Genomic DNA, 18,996 nt, shown 5'->3' with positions numbered 1-18,996 from the left:
CATGACCGATCCAAGTTTTGGATCTAGGGCTAAGCATAATAAGATATTTTGTTGGTGGCATTGAGGGACTGGTGTACGAGCTTCCACTATCGTGTGAATTTATGTTTGCGAGACAAAATGTACGGGGCCTGAATGAAGTATTAAGAGAATATAGAAACGTTATAGCCGATTCTAAGGACCGCAACTTGCTACTTCACTGCCTGGAATGCACAAACAAAAAACAAAAAACGTGAGAGATCAGTGCGGCGAACCGCATTTGGGAAATGCGAAAACATTGACGCCTGTTCCTCGCCGCTCCTCCCGCGAGTCAGGCGACGGGGGTTCTCCTTGCGTCCGTTGTGAGCACGTTTCAGACGCCTTGCTTCGGCGTGTATCCGGAGGCGAGCGTTCTGTGACCGGAGTTCCTTTCGCTAGTGCTGCGAACCATGTTTCAAACGATTAGCTTCGGTATTGCGTTCCCAACGTTCCTTCACGTTTTCCCGTTTTGCGGAGGTTTTGGTGGTTTTTGGAGGCGCGCTGTCTGACGACGTAGACGCCACGTCCCTGACCGTACTCGAGTCAAAGCGCACGCAATGACACAGCGAGATGCCGCACCATTCGACTCATACGAAAGGAACGTGCGCACTCTACGGCGGAAAGGCAACGACTGCTGCTTGCCGGAAGAGCCCGAAGCGGAGGCTACTGGCACGAACTTTCTACGAGGTTCTACCGGCTCGAACACATGAACAGGGACGTCAACAATGCGAAGAAGGAAAGTCACAGTTTCGAAGCGTCGATCCACATTGCCAGCTACTTGGTGTCTCAGTCCACCGCCACTTTCACCGGACGCTGCGATGAGCTGTTGCACGCCGCTGGTCCTGTGCACGTTGTCGTCACTTGCTGCGACCCGCCGGTGACCGTCGAGTTCTCGACGCGCTGCTTTCCTCGACCGGATGCAGTCCCGCGTCGCTGGACTACTGCCGTAGTCTTTGCGTCCTTGCCGCCATCTCTCCGCAGGTCCTTTCTCGAACGCTGCTGTTACCTGACCGTCTCCTTTCTCCCTGCCTTCAATCTTCTTCATGCGCCAACTTCCGATGGCCGCAGGATCCTGTCGACTGCGCCAGTAAATTTCAGGTTCTCTTTCCTTGCACCAGAGGTGCCCCGCCAGAGACGGTTGGTTTCACTCGAAGACTGAAGCTCTTCGCACCAGGGGTGCCCCGTCAGAGACGGTCTTGCGATGATGAGACGCAGGGATGAAGGGAAACTTGAAGTTTACGTATGTACAGATATTTACATTGCATACAAGTTCAGACACTAGAGACAAATTAAACAGCAAAGGACAAACAACAAAAAGGTGGAACTGGCTAATACTAGGGGAGGCCCCTACTCGGCATAGCCGAAGATGCATAGCATCTCACCTTAGCCCAGAACCCTTATTCCGGCTCCTGGGCCCGGTTTTAAAGACCTAAAGGCCCGGCCCACATTTGGTGGCTTCCAATCATGTTACAATGTTCACATGACTGGTTTATCGAGAGCCCGGCCAGCCCTCCAGCTTCCGTAGGGCAAAACGCCCTTTCCACAAACACAAACGCACGGTCGTGCCAGCACGTGCGGAGTAGAACATTCTCTCCGCCACAAAATAAAATAAAATAAACAAAAATATACATTCGCGCCAGCACGTGCGTGAATGGGTACCGCGGGGCGGGGGGCACACCCGTACTTCCCGGCGATTTCGCGAAGGGCCGCGTTCCGGAAAAGGAGACGCTTCACTTTGAGAGAGAATTACTGGTCCCGAAGGCCCCGCGTACACTACCGATCGCTTATGGAGCTTAACCAATTACAACTGAGCACCGGGTCTCCTACTAGGAAGAGGATAAGGTTTTTGTAACTGTAAGTTCTGCTGTCCGATTAACATGTGAGGCAGGTTTATTAACGGCGACCAAAACAGACTTGCGGCATTTCAGTCGGCGCACTTATAGTTGTCTTCCGTCCATCAAACCCATGCAAACTTTGATGCCCAAGTAAAGAGGTTAACTACTGCAGGGTACCCTTTGAAGTTGCTATTGAACGTAGCTGAGTCATGCTCGAGCCCGAAAAAGCGCCGCTGGGAAATCGCCAAAGTGAAAGCAGATCTCAAAGATCCCAGTAGCTACTGAAAGGCCAAGTATGCTCCGCCCAAGCATCCAGACTTGGCCAGAAACAAAAAAAAAACGTGGAAACCAAGCGTGCAAGTATTCCGTACACTGCGGGGGTGAGCGAGGCCCTTGCACGCATTTTAGGAGGATATGACGTTCACATGCTCACTAGCCTTCGAGAAAGTTGAAACAGCAGCTGGTCCGAGTTAAAGAGCGCCTAGAACTCTCAAGATACCCTGGTGTGGTGTACAGGATACCATGTCAAGGCTGTGACGCTTCCTACATTGGCGAAACTGGATAAATCAGACAAGGGCTCAAAGAGCATGAGAATTACGTCATGAACGGCCGCTCTGCATCTAATGCTTTGGCGGAACACAACGCATCAACCGGGAACCCCATTGATTGGGACGAAGCATCTATTGCCACAGAGAATAAATTATCATCGCGCCTCCTTTTGGAATCATTCCATATACATAGCACAAAGCATGCTCTTAACAGAACACGTGGTAATCTGACAGACATCTACAATCGCTCACTGCGAAATTTTAACCGTATATAAGCTACTGTCATTCCATGCCAGGTTCTATGTGATCAAGGGGACTCGTACGGGCCGCGAAACATCGTGTTTCCTTTTGAAGAATTTGTTGGCGAGTGTATGCTTGTTATTTCCACTATGTTCTCTCCTCGCCAGACGGTATTCCGTCAAACTCTGGACTACACTGCGAGCGAAGCTGGCGTGAGGTAGCTTTTCTTCGCTACAAACAAACTTGGTGGGATGTGCAAGCGAATGAAAAACGGAAGGAAAAAAGCATCGGAAAAATTGGCTGTGGCTGTGGTTAAGCCTGGATATACAAGCGAAAAGGTTCAGTACGCTTGATTTGACGTTGACGTCATGGCTGTCGCAGTTCGCGCACAATGCTCTGGGTACAGTGAACTAGAATATTTTCTAATATTCTAGTTCACTGTACTCTGGGAGCACCACGATAACGGCGGAGGCGTTCGGCCGTCCACACACTGCTTGGACGGAGGCGGAGGAGGAGACGCGCGTGTAGTGAATACGGTGCTGTCTTAGGAGGCTCCTTTAGAGACATGTACTGTGGTGTCCATTTCTTTCGAGTGCACACCAAGATATGAGAGACAGGCATATCCTTTCCTTTATCCATTTACCTTTATCCTTTACCCATTTTCTCTGGAACAGTTTCGCAATGAAATATCTCAAATCAGGTGGGAACAAGTCTACAACGAATCGCACCCGGACACTGCTTACGACACTTTTCTGTCATTATTTAAGTCAGCTTATAACAAAACTTTTTCCCGCAAAGCAACAAACAATAAAAAGGCTCGTAAACCACGGATAACGAACCATTCTTTAAAACTAATTAAACAAAAGGACGCTCTTTTCAAACGCTTTATTGAAACAAAGGATCCTGAAGACATGCGTGCTTTTAAGGCTTTCAGAAACAAAGTGACAAATTTTTTAAGACAAAGCAAAAGAAACTACCTTCACAACCTTTTTAACACGGCAGTTATGAAACGCAGTGACGTTGCATGGCGAAGACTTAACACGGTTCTGGTCGAGACGGCCGAAATTCACAGAGCCTAGAAGGGTTGGTGTTAAATGGAACACCATCATCGGGATCATCACTGGCTAACGCATTCAACGAATTCTTCACCACCCTGGTAACTGATTCCACGATTCACGGAGCGTAAAAAACATTGAATATTCCTCCCGTGACAGCGCGTTTTTAAAACCAACTAACTCTGAAGAAATTTGCGACACGTTTCTCACCTTCAACAACAGCAAATCATGCGACTCGGATGACTTACAGATACGCCCCGTCAAATACGTCATAGACATTATCAGTCCCATCCTTGAGCACGTGTACAACCTTTCCTTCGCACATGGCATATTCCCTAAAGGTATGCAGACAGCAAAAGTGAGCGTTCTGTTCAAAGGCGGCGATAAACATAGCCTAACCAATTACAGACCGATTTCTATTCTTCCAGTTTTTTCAAAGGGATTAGAAAAGTTAATTAACAACAGGATGACTGAATTTTGTGAAAAGCATAACATACTAGCTAAATCTCAGTTCGGATTTAGAAAGGGACTTTGAACTGAATTAGCACTTCTAACTCAAAAAGAACTCATTTTGCATGCAATAGAAAGCAAATTACTAACTCTAGGTGTATTTGTTGATTTCTCGAAGGCCTTTGATCGCCTAAATCATACTACATTACTAAAGAAACTTGAAATCTACGGATTTCGACGGGTATTCTTAAGTTTACTGAAAAGTTATCTCCAGTATCGCCAACAAAGAGTGCACATTAATACTCACACATCTGAAATTAGACAAATTAACAGCGTGGTGCCTCAAGGGAGTATCCTCGGCCCATTGCTGTTTAATATTTACATTAACGACATAACATCTATTCATGAATCAGCTACGTTTATTATTTACGCCGATGATACTACCATATTTTTTACTTCACCTACTTCGGTGGGCTTATTTGACCTTACATTGTTAAAATTGCACAAATGGAGTGCTGTAAACTCATTAACAGTCAACACTAATAAAACCAAAGCTATTCTCTTCAGGCCAAAAAATCAGCACGTGTCCGTTACTGGGAATCTAATGATGGGAACATCAGTCATTGACATCGTCCATTCCTTCAAAAGTCTTGGGGTCATATTCGAGGAGCATTTATCTTGGAATTCACATGTCGACATGGTGGCTAACAAAATTGCCAAAGTAGTTGGAGTACTAACCAAATTACGTTCCTTTTTACCGAGCAGAATAAAATTAGTTATATATAACTCACTCATCCTTTCGCACATTAGCTATTGTCATCTGATTTGGGGGACTACCACTGCCACTAACATGAACAAGCTATTGTTGCTCCAGAAAAAGTCAGTGCGCGTCATTTCGGACTCCTCATATGATGCTCATACAGAACCCCTCTTTGAAAATCTGAAAATCCGTCCAGTTCACTTCCTGTATAATGGCACATTACTCAACCGATACTTTAAAACAAGAAACCAAGGAAATAATTTTATTGCAACATTATCGAACCTCATGAGAAATGATAATGTTTGTGAAACCGTCACCATGAAATCTGGCACATTCCATCAGTGCGTACCAACTATGAAACTCAGTCGCTGCGCGTGAGATTGCCGTCCCTATTGAATATTCGCAATCCATAAAAAAAAAATTTTTTTACCTAAAAGCACACCTAGAAGAAAATCTACGTCTTTTCCTACACATTTTAAACTTTCATCAACGTGTCACTTTCTGTTGTTTTTCCTAACGTTCTTTTGCTCGCTTGGTTATCCTGTATTCACCAGTGCTTTCACGCTGTCGTCCTCTGTTTTGCTTAGGTATTATCCATGTGTCTGCCTTGGATCATTACCGAGAATGTTTTTACTAGTACATTTTGACTTGTTCGTCCTATTAATAACAGAATTGTTTATTTAGTTTTCAGTCATGACTTTTTTATGTTCTAAATTACAAATTTGCAACTGACAATGCCAAATATCATTTCTATATGTGTGTACGCACATGAATTGTTAAGGGGCACAGACCCCGTCAAGCTGTCTTCTTCAGCTTTTTGTCTGTGCTCCAGACCTCTGTAAAGATGTCGAATAAAAAAGATGAATGAATGAAAACCAATTTTCATTTCATTTCATTTTCCTTAAGGCCCATACGGTGCGCTTCGGGTATCCACCGAGATATGAGAGAGACAGGCGTCGTTTGCTTTCCTTAAAACCAATTTTCTTTTCATTTTCCTTCCCTTACGGTGCGGTTCGGGTGTTCACCGTGATACTAGTTTCCTGGTGCACTTTTTGTCTTCTATTTACGGCTTTTTTTGATATTTTGTTCCTTTAATTTCTTTTTTATTCTCGTTTCTGTGCTTATTTTTGCTCTTTTTTTAGTACCGAGTCGGCGGCCACCTGCGCTGCACGTGACGTCGCTCGGTTTCACGCATGCGCAGAAGTGGCAGATCTGGCCTCCGGCTCACGCGATGTTGACTAGCCTAGAGAAGCTTTTTAACTGCTGCTGTGGAGCACCACACCAACATCACAAGAGCAACAGCACAAGATCATGTGGCCAATACGATATCGGACAGGCAGGCCGGTGTATTATCGACCGTCTAGGCGAGCATGCGAAGGATACAGAAAACCAATCATGCAAAAACATTTTCACACATCGCACGTACTGTGAAGACAGCGAATAATTTCTTGCGAAGACCATCATCAACGGCAAATATACAGACCAGGCCTCGCGGTCCTTACCTGTGGCTAAAATGTGACACGGCTTTTCATTAGTTGTTTTTAATGTCTTTCTGAAGTGTGAACTGCTGGGCGAGTCGGTACATATTCAATTATTCTAGTGTACATGTTCGCCTGCCGCCTGAGCACGGTCATTCTTGTTTCTACTCTTTACCCGCATTACTTGTTGCCTTCTCTAGTAGCTGTGACGTTCTCAGGAGAGGTAGCATAAAATGAAGGGTTGTAATCGAAGGAGGACGATGCGAGGATGCTGCGAAAAAAAAAATATGTCGACAGGATGATAAGTTAATTAGAGCCAAAAATGTCGAAAAAAACGCTGAAACAGCGCGGACGTCGATAGAATGAGTGGAAGGCGAAACACCAGTGGACGGCAAAATAATTGAAAAATATGCAAAGGAGTGAAAATAAAGTTTAAAATGAATTGCATTTGATCTGTGATAATTAATCGAACAAAGAGTTTCTTTGCCATAGGATATATACTTAATTGATTATAACCACAAATCATTGAGCAGTTGGATAGGCTGGACAGGAAGATAGTAAGTGGACGGGAAAGCAACCACGGTGCATATTTTCAAAAACTAAAATGGTTTATTGAGTATAACAGAAGAAAACTCAAAGTAAATAAATGGAGCTTTAATTAAAGCGTACGATAACTGCGCTTATTCAGTAGTTAAAATAATTAACAAATAAAAATTGCTGACGATTATGTTATTTCCTATCGCCAAATTTAAGCGCAGCTCACCAGCTGTTCCAGCTTTTCGATAGATTGAGGCAAAGAATGCGTGAAAGATATGTATGTACAATAACAGACAGCTCTTTATTTTTCAGACATATTCCTTGTTCAAGAAACACTCTAATAACAGTAAAGTTACACTTGAGAGAGATTACAATACAAAAGAATTATTGCCCTTAAAGTTCACTACCACAAAAGAGAGGCGAAAAAACAAAACACAATTTGTTCACTGAAGCATAAATGGAGGCTCGGGCGGTCAACGCCCTTCTTATATAGGCTCGCTCCACGTCTGTCTGTTCTTCGCGCCAAGGCACGCGAGCAAATACACACAGGGTCGGTTGTGCAGTCTCCTTCTCGCGCTCGGCGCGCGTACTCATTGGTCAAAGGCCAGGAGTGGCTTCGAGGAGCATATGAAACCTTCTGTTGTGGCGCCGCCGCCGTCGCGCGAGTGAAGAGGTGGAGAGCATCTCTTAGCACACGCAAGACTGCGCCCTCTCCGTCAACATCGCGTAGAAACAACTCTGACAGTCTAGAACAATCAGCAGCAATCCCCCCGCGCACCGCGTCGGCGAGCGGTGGGACGGGGGGCACTCACACACACAAGGCGAGTAGCTCTCCGGGGGTCCTTCTTCCCCGTTTTAGGACGCGCGCCAGCGAGAGCCTTCCGCGCGGCGCTGGTTTTTTTTAGTGCGTTAGCAGTACTACCGTAGGTTTCGCCTCGTAGCGCAGTCGCGGTCGGTAGGGACCTTGAACAGCCGCTTAGCCGAGCAGGTGGCACGCCGTTGCTTCAGCGGCGCTACGCCAGATGACAGCGCCGTCGGCGTGCCGCGCGGCAGCGGCGAGAGCAGTTTTCTGTGTGCGACAGATGGCGCCACTAGGATGTCCGCCACTACTGGCCTTCGAAGTCGGCGTTAGCAGCATTGGCGAGCAGTGAGAAACGCTGCTTCTCAACTTGTGTACGAACGTCAAGTGACTCTTAAACAATCCAGCTGTAATTAGCCTAATTTCTAGTCAGAGCACATAAATGAATTGAAGAAGCGTAGCTTGTTGGGCCATTTGTGCATGGTATGTAGAAAACCAGCGAAAAGGACGCATTTACAAGGAGGAGAAGTACACAGGACAATGCTGGAAACACAACTGAAAATTCTTTACTTGGTGGATCGCCAACATCAGAACTGAGCGCACATGCGCGAGAGCACCACAAACGCTATCAAAACAGCAAACACAAAACTGATTAAGCGAGCGAAGATTGCATGTGGAAACCTATGTCCCATTCATGGAAGTGTACTCTTTTGCCTTGAACCTAACAGAGCTGTCGCTGACGCATTCAGTTCCTAACTGCTTGATTTTAAAAGCGTCTAAGATTTCTCGTTCTATCTGTGGTTTGCCGCGGCCGATGATTTTGACATTATGGAACAGAGGGGTGCATTCTTTGCAGTGGTTGCAATGTCTTGGAAGATTTTTTGTGTTGCCTGGCTGCAGCGAAGTGCGGTGCTGCCTCATACGGTCGTTGACGCATTGACCCGTTTGACCTATGTAGGCCTTGCCACAGGACAGTGGGAGCGAGTAAACAACATCGGTTGTGCATTTGGTGAACATGCTCTGGTGTTTAACATTACATTTTTTTGTGATACGTGAACAAAGCGACGACAGTTTGGTGGGCGCAGAAAAGACTACCTTAACACCGTATTTCATGGCTACCTTTTTAACGTTATGTGAGAATTTATGCAGGTATGGCATTACAGCAGGTCTGGATTCTTAGCTAGGCATTTCATCTCTTTTGTACTGTGACTTAAATTTACTGGTCAAGGTCTCAGCTATAGAAACAAGGACGTCCTCAGGGTAGCCCGCTGACCTCAAGCGGTCAAGTTGCGCTTAGAAACTCTTTTGCATATTGTGCGCACAAGACCTGCGCAGAGCATTACCGAGGCAAAGGTTGGCAATGCCTCTCTTCACAAGTTTTGAATGTCAGGAGGAGTAGGGCAGCAGGCTTTTCTTGGTCCGTGGAGAGTAGCTCCAGCAAACATGGCTTTCATCAGAAAAGGTGAGAGTCAAATCTAAAAACCTAATTGTGCCGTGAAAGCCATGTTTGCTGGTGGAGCCATGAAAGCTGATGAAAGCCATGTTTGCTGGATCGTATCGGTTTGTCAGTACGAAACTTCCTGTTACCGAAATGATGATGTTTGCCTTTTCGCGGTGTCGTGGCCACCCAATTCTTTCAAAAGTGTTCGTGCTACTTTGATGTACCTTTGGCGCGTCCTACTGCTCGGTGGCGATGTTGAGTCTAACCCTGGGCCCATGACTAAGGCACAAGAGGACAAGCTAGACAATGTGGCTCTTGCGGTCCAGCGGCTGGAAACTAGCCATACCACAGTTCTGGGATCATTGAATAAGATCCTGAACATTCATATCAGCCTAAAGAATGACTTGGATGCACTAACAAAACGTGTCGTTGAATTGGAATCTAAAATAGAATTGGCGCCGGCTGCCCAGTCCCCGTTCACCCCGAATTTAGAATTGTTAAAATGGAAGACAAAATTGAAGATTTGGAAAACCGGTCTAGACGGTCGAATGTTCTTTTTTATGGCATCCAAGATACAGACGATGAAACCTGGGATACTTCGGAGCAGCTCGTGAATGAATTTTGCTCCAGCAAACTTGATGTCTTGTCAACCTCGATTGTGCGAGCGCATCGTCTGGGCCGTTTTTCGCCAAGTAAGAAGAGAGCAATCATCGCAAAATTCTACAATGATAAAGATGTTGAATCCTTACTAAGTAACGGTTCAAAGCTCCAGGACACAAACTTCAGTATCTCTCGCGATTATTCTGAGGCCGTCCGACAAAAGTGCTGTCATCTCTGGCAGTACGCCAAGTCCGTGAAAAAGGAAGGTGACCGCATTCGTCTCGCATTTAACAAGCTTCACATTAATAACGACGCCTATGTATGGGACACTGAGGGTGATCGCGTAGTATGTGTTTCCCAGCGTGCCACGCAGGAAGAATGACGTTCTTCTGTCACTTACTCAAATCAGATCCCAGCTTTCCTTTCTTCTCAAATTTCGTCATGTAATACTCCCAAAACCATTTCTTTCCTTTGCACTAACATCAGAAGTGTTTTATCGAAAGATGTCGCAATATCTTCGCTAATCGACTCGTGCTCCCATCATTATTAGTAGCGCTAACCGAAACATGGCTCAGTGATGTTTATTCCTGATGATTCGATTTTTGTCAGCCAGAGACATTTTAGCATCTTTCGTTGCGACAGACCGTACCAAAGAGGAGGTGGTGTAGTCTTGGCGATAAGGGATTATTTGGCAACTGTGCCTCTCATGATTAGTTCTTTTCTTGAGTGTACATGGGTTTCTTTTAAGTGTTGTTCTATTGATATAATTATTGGTGTTTTTTACCGTCCTCCTAACATGAATAATGGCTTTTCTTCTGAATTTCATCGAATTCTGTGTGAAATATGTACTACGCGTTTCCCTAACTGTACTTTACTCATATTTGGAGAATATAACTTCCCCAGTATAAACTGGTTCACACAATCCGTCACAGCGAGTGAAACTGAAGCTAACATGTTTCTTCAATCATGTCTTGATTTTTCACTATCGCAACTCATTACCAATCCCACGCGTCGCACATCGAGTACTGCCAACATTATAGACTTAATATTAACAAATAATCCCGATATTTGTTCAGATATTATTCATTTAGATACCGTTTCGAATCATGACGTAATAACAGGACGCATTGCTGGTTCTTTTAACGAAAAGAAAACGACTGTTAAACAAATCAGATGTTACAACAGAGCTAACTATGAAAAATAAATTCCGAATCAAAATTTTTTTCCGCCCAGTTCATTAATCAGTATTTATTGCGCACTGTTCAGAAAAACTGGGATTTATTCAAGAGTACTTTTAATAAACTATTCGATGACTTCGTTCTTCTAATGACCATTAGATGTAGCAGAAGTGCACCATGGTTTACTCAGAAGTTGCGACGTGCGAAAACAAGAAAAAGCGATTTTACTGACAGGCAGTGAAAAATGGTGTTCTAAGCGCGTGGGAAAAATACAAGAAATGCGACAAGGACTACCAGTCACCACTGAAATCCACTCGACGTCACTTTTTCAATCATGACCTGTCATCTCTGCTCACCAACAACCCTCGTAAAATCTGGCGCATCATAAATCATGGCTTTCAACCCGACATTTTGCTTTACTACAGCGACGGCGTCATAATTAAAGAGTATGAATGTGCTCAGGTTTTCAACGACGCATTCTCATCAGTATTCACCAAAGAAGATATTAGCTCATTCCCTGACTTAGACATAATCCAAGATATTTGCATGCCTGAAATTGTATTTAATGAAACGGGTGTTTTAGCTTTATTAAACAATCTTAAAATAACTAACAGTCCGGATCACCTCGGCTTCAACAATAAGTTGCTGAAGAACACATCCCAAAGCATTAGCGCTATGTTGTCCTGTTTGTTTTCGCAATCATTATCACACGGATTGATTCCTAATGACTGGCGGATACCCAAAGTAATACCTATATTTAAATCAGGTGAGCGTTCCTCTCCATTAAACTATCGACCCATTTCGTTAACCAGCACTGTTTGCAAACTACTTGAACATATCATTCACAGCCAAGTCATCAGCTATCTCGAAGATCATAACATTATTTTCGATTATCAGCACGGTTTTCGCAAGGGATTTTCTTGTGATACTCAATTAGCTGGCTTTATTAATGACTTACAATTATCACTTGACGCGGGCTTTCAGGTCGACGCAGTGTTCCTAGATTACTCAAAAGCTTTCGATCGGGTTCCTCATCAAAGACTTCTAGCACAGCTTAATATACACCGTAACGTGCTCGCTTGGATTAAGGACTTTCTGTCATCTAGAACTCAGTTTACCTCCTTTAATAATTCTAACTCTTCCTCTGATAATGTGACATCTGGGGTGCCACAAGGAAGCGTGCTAGGGCCTTTGCTTTTTCTAATCTATATTAATGATTTACCTGCCTGTTTAACATCTAGAGTTCGCCTTTTCGCTGATGACTGCGTAATTTACGGTAACATTACTACAGGCAGTGACCGCCAATCCCTACAATCTGACCTGAACGCAGTAAGCTCTTGGTGCTCATCATGGTTAATGACATCAAACGTTTCTAAAACTAAACTAATATCTTTCACTCGCCGTTCAGCTCGCATTCCAACCACTTATATTCTAATGAAAATACTGTGGAACTAACATCAACCTACAAGTACCTTGGGGTGCACCTTCAGTTTGACCTAACATGGCATCACCATATCGACCTCACCCTAGCATCTGCTAACCGCTCACTTGGTTTTCTTAGACGCAACCTCAGATACGCCCCTGTACACGTTAAAAAACTTGCTTATATAACTCTAACACGCCCTAAAATCGAATATGCTGCGGCCATTTGGGACCCTGTTCAAGTCTACGTTATCACTAACATTAAATCCTTGCAAAACCGTGCTGTTAGTTTCATATTTTCAGACTACTCACCCTTCACAGGCGTTTCAGCATTAAAAAAACGTGCCGAACTGGAAGATTTGTCATATCACAGTAAGCTTGCTCGCTTAACCCTTTTCCATAAGCTTTATCACCACCCATCCCTTCGCAGTGATTTGTTTCAGTCACCTGATGCTATCTTTCCACGCCGTGATCATTCTTTCAAAGTTAAACGCGTAAACTCTCATTCATCGTCTTATGCCAATTCATTCATTCCCTGTACTATCACTGAAGTGAATAGTTTGCAAACAGTCATCGCCACAGAAACTGACAATAAAAAATTCCAAGTGCTTCTTCGCTGTGACGGATATGTGTAAAAGTTTGCTGCTTTTGTTACTGTTCACTTTTTCTTTGTGTGATGCCTTATGTTTTAATTAACGTTTTTTGTTACACTTCTTTGTTAAAATGTATCGCGATTACTAATGATTGTACCCCCCCCCCACCCTATGTAATACCCTCTTCCGGAGGGCCTTTTGGGGTAACTTGAATAAATAAATAAATAAATAGATTACCATGACTTTTTTACATTATGTCTTACAGCAAGTAAGATAATCAAATGAAAACAAACGCTACAGCTGCTTCGCTAAATGCTCTTACATATTTTGTTTAGCACCGGTTCCACATCGCAGTGGAACGAGCACATCGGTGGTGGATCCCTAAATGCAGCGTAGGAGGCGATCACTTTCCCCTCACTCCTTTATGTTCAGTCTGCTCAGGCGTCAGTAACTGTTGCGGAAGAGCTGCAGAATACAACTTCATCGAGCATCGCACCGTTTTGTCACAAGTCCTCTGTAACGGCACCAAAAGGTGGTGAGGCAATTTACGGGAAAGACATTCCCCTTTGCGAACACGCGCATTGGGCTAGCCGTTCTGCAGCCGCTCTCGCTGAGTGCCGACCCATCTCTGGCTTTATTTCTGGTGTATTGGTGTATTTGGGTTTAACGTCCCAAAGCAACTCAGGCTATGAGGGACGCCGTAGTGAAGGGCTCCGGAAATTTAGACCACCTGGGGTTCTTTAACGTGCACTGACATCGCACAGTACACGGGCCTGTGGAATTGTGCCTTCATCGAAATTTCGCCGCCGCAGCCCGGATCGAACCCGCGTCTTTCGGGTTTCTGCAGTCATAGAAATATCCTTCACTGCAAAACACGATGATGAAACCTCAGCCACTAATGCGAACCACTGTGCCCGGAACAAGCCGGCAACGAGGCCGTCAAGACAACACGTGGGAGCGCGGCCATCGGACCCCGCAGCTGTTAATCGGCCGAGTGAGGAATTTCAGTGGCGCCCCTACAGGCAGTGCGCATGGCGTACAGACCAGAATCCAGAGCCGCTCCTGGGCGCGGCTGTTTTCCGCCGACTGGTGCGCCGCGGTGCGGGCGTTTCTTTGGGGACTGCGGGGCTGCGTCAGCTCTGCGGCCGCGCCTGCATATAGCCGCGCATCTGGCGCTAAAAAACATTGCCGAGCATACTTCCGCAGCGTGGCTGTGTTGCAGGAAGTATTCACTTTATCAAAGGGAGCACATTGATACGTTTTAATGACATTTGATACGTTTTAGTTTGACATTCACGTGAATTGTGCAGACGCTTAGAACGCGCTCGTGCTTATATAGGTACCGTCTTGGTGCTCCACTGCAAACAAACAAAAAAAAACGTTTTGCTCAATATCAAGTATTAGGTGTGCGGCTAGCAGGCAGTTCCAATTCCCATGCACTCTTAATCCTTCGGTCATAAAGTACCACCCACAAACAGGGCTTTCCTGTCGCACGCGTGGTGCGCCAATTTATCAACAAATTACCGCTATGAGCTTAACTGAGTCGCAGCGCCAACAAAAAACAAAATTTGTCATGGTTCATGCAACCTGGTGCATAAAAACGTACTTTTGCTGAAATTATCAAAGCTTGAATAGTTATTAGCAGCTAATCCAGCTTTCACGAATTCTGAGGTCCGAAGTCGCGTTCATTTTATTCGGTAGCTGTCGCCGCGCGTGACAGCGTTGCGTAGGCGTTTGGCTAAGTGTGAATGAATGTATTAAAATCGCGCATATTTTCCTATAATTAAGGTACATAGAAAAAGCAGAAAGACACTACGGTAAACCCTTTACCCCCCCCCCCCCCCCCCCTTGATCCCTATGACATGCGTGCGGAAAGAGCAACTGAAATCGGTAGCGGTCGTGCTTACAATCCTGTGCATGAAATGTGTTTAATGAGAACTAGAGCAAGCTCAGCGCAAGGAGGTGATCGAAAGCACGCGCTTCGTCGGGACAACCTTCAGTATGCAGCTCGCCTATCCAGTTACTACACCACTGAATCAAATCAATAAACCCACATTCCTGCGCCTAAAATTATCATAGATGATAGCGCACGTAAAAGACGGCAACAAACGACACGCCAGCGCAGAAATCTGCTTAGAAGTGCCGGTTTCCAGTCCGTACGCTACCTGGCCGACTACTCCGCGGGAAAAATCCTTGCTGTTTGCAATACTATTCCAGAATTTCCCTGAGCAGCGCCGCCGCACCAGCGGTTCGGTGGAGCAGCGTCGCCGCTGCAGTGCCAGCGTTTAGAATCCTGAGCCAGCAGAGTATCATCATTGAAAAACGTAGCGCGAAAAACGAGACACAGAAAAGGTGAAGACAGGACACGAGCGCTAATCATCAATATCAATATCATCATGGTGGGCACAAACAACGAGACAGACGCGCACTGCTTCGCTGCACTTACTCACATCCAAATGAACGGAAAAAAACTCGGAGATGTCACGTTAACGACTAACTGCGCGCAAGATAACTGCAGTACTGTCTGGTAGAGGGAAAATGTGAGTAGTGACGCACAGCACACACCCTCATACGTTATGATGAAGCACTACAACGACAGAAGCGAACACGTAAACATGCATTCTACGCGCCGCGCCGGCGCGACCCGCAGTTCATCGGGCCGCGCGCGCCGATAGATGGCGACTGGTGTCGAGAGTAGGGGCGCGCCAGCAGCCTGCGTGCCAGGGCCATTCCGGCTCCGACGACCATGCACATCATTGGAAAGAGAAAGAGGAAATCTTGTAGGGAAGAAAATATTCGAGACGACCGCCTTAAGCATTTGTTGCTGTCTCTGTCCGTTCGATCCTACATATCTCCTACTGCTCGTTAGTAGGATGGGGGATATGTTGGCCTCCATCATTGCGTTAGAGATATTACATATTATATATTGGACACTTATTATTCCGCTGACAAGCCCTGAGTGTAGAGGGTTCTCCAGAGTGGTAGAGGCTGTCAGGAAAGGGGATACGACCTCGCGAATCCTATTCTTCGGAGGTATGCTGCCTAAAGGAGGTATTGAAAGGCCCATATTGGGAACAGCTGAGGACAAGATTTAATCAATATTGCCTTAGTAATCTGTGATTCGCAGATTCGCAGGAGATTCAAATCTAAGCATAATCAATGTCTTACAGCATAATGGTGGTCCTCAAAATTACATCCAAATAATGTTCAGCTGACTCGGAACGGGAACAGTAGTCTACAAAAGTTTTACAGTAGTTTTCGCGGCGCTAGAAATAGTAAGGGACTATCTTTACCTATTGCAGGCAGGTATCGGAGGTCCGGATCACGAGTGTGAAATAACTGGAAGAACAGGAAATGTATGGAGCGCATTTGGCAGGGTCTCTCAGATCCTGAATGGCAGTTTACCAATATCCCTCAGGGGAATACTATATGGCAGCCGTATCTTACTGGTTATCACCCATGGAGCAGAAACATAGAGGCTCATCAAAAATTTTCGACTAAAGTTGAGAAGAACGCATCGAGCTAAGGTACAGAAAATCATAGCAGTAATGTCCAGAGCCACGAACGAGGTTCCATAAGCTTTATTTTTAAAAATTCAATAAATAGCTGTTGCAGCTTGGGAGGGCGGGGCATGTAATGCGGAGGAAAACTTGCCGATGCGCGTAGAGGTTACGACCTGGATTCCAAGAAAAGACAAGCGTGAAATGTTCGGCTGCTCACATGGGACAGGGTTAATTTGAGAAGGAAAAAACAGTGCAGAGTCACCGGATGAAGGAAGAATACGACTGCACAACACGCTGACTGCCAACTTGTTTTTTGCTCCGCCAGAATCGAAACATATATCTCGAAGAAAAGTACCTAAGAGCAAAAACCCAAACATTGTAAATAAACGCGATAGAGAAAGGTGCAGTCATCGCAGGTGCTTTGCAAAAGTCAACCTGACATAGAACTCATTTCCTTCTCAAGCAGTCTAACAGATGGCTTTCTGACGCAAATGTGGCCTCTCTGCTGAATCATTGGTTACTGTAACATTTCCCTGGCTTTCTCTGTTCTGTGCTTCTTCAGGATCGACTCGCGCGCTGTCCAGGAGAGAGTGCAGTTTTTTGATGGACACTCCTTGCAACGCACAGCTAGGTGGCTGCCCGTGCCTGTTATTTGCAATTTTTTTGCTTTTAAACGCTTTTCCAGAAATGTATTGCGCTTCTGGCGGAACTAAAACGATTTGGCGGCCAGCGCGTTGTGCCGTTGTGCTCTTCCCTCGTGCCGTGATTCAGCGCTGTTCTTGCCTGCTGTACCAACTTGCCCACGTATCTGACTTAATACAGTTAATTTGGGAGATGCGACAGACCTTTGTCCTGCAGTGGCCGTAGTGAAGCTGATGATGATGACGATAGTAATAATACTGAGATGTTTGTATGTATTCATGTGGGCTGAGTTCTTTTCTTCTGCTGTGGAAAAGATGGCTGGATACGCACTTTAAGATGAGTGTCAGTCTGCGTGCTGCTTTCATCGCCTACCTGCACGTCTTCGTGCGTGTCGCCTGTACAGCATCGGATTTGGCGTCTCTGGTGTGATGCTGCCACGTATCATTTTAGTGTCCGTTCGTTCGCGCTCAAGGCCCCAAGAAAGGGGTGTTATCATTTTTGTTTGTGACGCGAGAAGCGACCGGACTAATCCCGATTGATCACAGCCATGAAGAGCTGCATCTACGTTTTTCTAGATTACTGTAGATGATCTTGACCTTTTATCTCGAAGTTTCCTTGCTGGCTTTAAATAGAGGGATGCCGCTAGCGGCGGGCATTCGTAGTTCGACGACTGACGAGCACGTTTGTTGCTGGCGCCGCCGCCGAGTGATTCAGTTCTTTTGCGGGCGCAAGTAAGCCAAATAAAGAGCTTCGTTTGCAAGTCTTGTTGGTGTCTTCCTGACCGCTGGACTGCCGTCACTACAACGTGGCAATGTAAAGTTTAGCACAACTACACAGGTGTGATCTCCTGCTTTGCTCCCAGTTTGAGCCCGTTTTCATGACTTCCGAAACATTACACTGTTCAGTAACACGTTCTGCTGCTCGATTCGGCACTGTGTGTTCGATTACACTGCTCGATTCGGCAGTGAAATTATTGCGCAAAGCACGCGCCTCTCGAACGGCATTCTTGCGGTGCCTGTCTCGACTGCGTCTTGAGTGTGTTCGGAAAAGATACAAAAGGATTCAGGACTTCTCTGGCCGCCAGGGATGAGCGCCTTTGCGGGCGCTGCAGCTTACCTGTGGGCGCTGAGTGTGACGAAAGAAAAGCGCCTCGACGCTCACCGGTTTGACCTGAGAGGTCAGAAGATACCCGTTCGCCTGAAACGGATGCCGCTGGTTGGGAAGGCAAGACGTTCGTTTGAGATGGCGTTGCGACACAACGGAAACAGCGTCGCCATCTTAAGAAGCTTGTCTGCGAGAGCATAGAAAAAAGAAAGCTATCCTTGTCTCCGGCGCTAAATTGAGACAACGAATGCGGCGAACAGTCCTTTTACTTTCTTGCTCGCGCCAGGTTGCACAACTCGATAACGAGCACTTGGCAACAGGTCCCGGCGCACAAGTAAGAGCAAACGCATCCGTCAAGACTTCCTGAAAGGCGATTCGGCTTCGAGCGGGGTGTGGTGTTCTGGTCACGTCTCGCTCGTTTAGCGATACGAGCTTACATATCGGGGCTATTCGGGTGCGACGCAATACCGGGAAACACGGGCTGGTTCTGCAGCACTGGTGCGCTTATGTCATGCTTCTTTTTTTGCTTCGGTGGACGGTCCTTGACAAAAATTCAAAAGTCTGTACGCATCCCATCCTCGAATTTTTACTGGTACAGGTGATAGCACTTACTTGCCTTGATGTTTTGCGCGTATGCAGTTTCTTCTCGTCCTGCATGTTGATTAATCTAAGAGCGCCACGATTTAACATGGCGATGCACGCGAAGCCTTCCGCTGTTAGAAACCGTGCGCGGTGGCCTCGGTGTACAACACACGCGTGACGTGCGAACTACATTATTACACACAGGTGCCCGAGG

At 45.8% G+C, this 18,996-nt stretch overlaps 1 protein-coding gene and 1 pseudogene across 1 annotated transcript in view; one reads left to right on the top strand and one right to left on the bottom strand.

Annotated features, from left to right (window-relative positions):
- LOC149345538 (uncharacterized) overlaps window positions 1-18,996 on the top strand; it is a 157,723-nt gene that overhangs the window by 14,996 nt on the left and 123,731 nt on the right. The window lies entirely within an intron of this gene.
- Window positions 194-18,996, bottom strand: part of LOC149345540 (uncharacterized) — a 44,486-nt pseudogene continuing 25,683 nt past the window's right edge.

Source organism: Amblyomma mixtum, chromosome 4 (genome assembly GCF_055824585.1).
Source record: "Amblyomma mixtum isolate Tamu chromosome 4, ASM5582458v1, whole genome shotgun sequence".
Taxonomy (NCBI): Eukaryota; Metazoa; Arthropoda; class Arachnida; order Ixodida; family Ixodidae; genus Amblyomma; species Amblyomma mixtum.
The sequence above is the reverse complement of the archived record's forward strand: the minus strand, read 5'-3'. Positions and strand labels throughout refer to the sequence as shown.